A 2,500-nucleotide genomic window follows, 5' to 3' on the forward strand; every position below is an offset into this window, starting at 1 on the left:
TAAAAAGAAAACATACAACAAAGCAAAGCATAGAATAAGTTTTTTACCATATGTAGCTCGGTATATGTCCATACATTTATATATACATATATGTATATATATATATATATATATATATATATATATATATATATATATATATATATATTATATATATATATAATATATATGCAGTATGTGCATACATATATGCATATACATTTACATTATATATGTGTATATATTTAATGTATATATAAATATATTCGCATATATATACATATAAACATGTATGTATGCATATACTGTCAAGGCCGCGGTGGCCGAGTGGTTAGAGCATCGGACTCAAGACTGTCACGACGGCAATCTGAGTTCAAGGGTTCGAGTCACCGGCCGACACGTTGTTCCCTTGGGCAAGGAACTTCACCTCGATTGCCTACCTAGCCACTGGGTGGCCAAGCCAGCCCAAGTCAGTGCTGGTCCCAAGCCCGGATAAAATAGAGAGAATGATTACCTAAAAAAAAAAAAAAAGGTAACACCGGCACTCTCCGTGGAAAGGAACTGGGAACCCTACCACGTACTCACTCCAAGAGCATCACAACATGAAAACTACAATTAAGTATCATGATGTGACCACGGCGGCTCAGACATGAACCTACCGTTAAAAGAAGATGCATATACTGATACATATACACATGTATAAATGAGTAAACAAATATATAATATATATATGGGAGTTTGCATATACATGTGTATGTATGTGTGTGTGTGTTTCTGTGAGGATGTACATGTATATATTTGCATATATCTGTATGTGTGTGAGTGTATGTGTGCACATTTTCATATTATATATATATATATATATATATATATATATATATATATATATAAAAGAGTATATAAACATAATATAATTTCGTGTGGTTAGAACAACATGATTATCATAACAATGTGTATAGAGGCTTTGTTAAAAAGTGTAATGTAAAAATAATATAAGCATAAAATAATTGCACTTTCACTCCTTGCTTCTCAAATCAATAATTATTTATATGACTTATTAGCTGGGCAGGTAAGATAGGGGTGGAATACATTACTGTAATTATTGCATAATCTATCATCATTGCATGATTAACCCAGATTTACTCACATGATATCCTTAGTCCAACAAATAAGTAAATAGGCTATTGTTATATATGGGTCGATGTACTTGTAAGGATCAACAGACCTACTTATAAAACGAGGCCGGTCATCGCCTCTTAAGATATTCACCAACCCGAAACACCTGCTATTAAGTTTCATTTAGAACGCGCGTCCAAGCAGAGGATCGTGTATAATAACTTGCCAAGACGTTAACAACACAGCAATCTCAACCATGGAAGTTTTGGCCAAGTTAGTTCGGTTAGGTAATTCATGGATGTTGTTAGGTGTAGTTTCATGTTTCATAGATTGGTGAAATGGAGATTATCTTTTCATATCTGCATTTTTGTCGCATTGATGTTAATGTCCGCAAACTAAAACAGGCAGTAGAGGAAACAAGTAATTGATATAATGAATATTTAACTACGATTTTTTTTTCACTAATTTTTCTTGTCACTTCTCACATAGCTGTTCTTTTGTAAATATAAAGAGAAACGGATAGATTACAAATGATCAAAAGGTAGGAGTGAAGACGGTAGGGCTTAGGAAAACGTAATGTTATTAAATTTGCTATATATGTGTACATCGTATTTTCTTGTCTCAATACAGTCCCCAAACACCACATGTGAACCCGGTCCATCAACGTATAATTAGGATAGCAGTTTCTTTGTCAAAGTCGGTGTAAAGAAACGCCGTGTTTTCTTGTTATTTACATCTGAATTTTTCTATACTACTTTTGTGGATGGAGCTGAAGTGGTGAACGTAATTTCAAGTCACTCAAAATCGGTAAATCCACATTTCATTCTGAACACATATTAAAATTATAGAAACGTAACTCATATTTCATTATTCTGCTGAGGCCTAAGAAATGACTGGGTGTGTGAATGTATGCATATATACAAACGTACATGCATGCATACATACATACATACATGTGTATGTGTGTACGTATTTGTATATAATGTTTATACTCATACATATATATCATATCGCACATCAATGTATCATACAATGTCGCTATGGTAATACTAATTGTCCATTCATATTATGGTGAGTGCCTTGATATTTTTTGTTTTATTTGCAATACATCACGTACCTCCCTTTTTTCTTTACAGTTATTTAATTATAAGTATAATCATATAATTGATTAATTGATCGATCGGATTTGTGAAGTTTCTTGTTACTTTTGTAATCTATTTGATATTAATAAAAATGATATCAGAAGCAAAAAGAATGATACTAGGAATAATATCGTTATTAATGTTAAAGGTACCAATAATAATGATAATAAGATGTTAATATGATTAAGCTGTTGATGATTATACTCATAGTTATAATAGTGATAATAATAATTATTGTAATAAGAACAATGATAATGATAATA

This window comes from Penaeus monodon, chromosome 13 (assembly GCF_015228065.2).
Source record: "Penaeus monodon isolate SGIC_2016 chromosome 13, NSTDA_Pmon_1, whole genome shotgun sequence".
In the NCBI taxonomy this organism is placed as follows: domain Eukaryota; kingdom Metazoa; phylum Arthropoda; class Malacostraca; order Decapoda; family Penaeidae; genus Penaeus; species Penaeus monodon.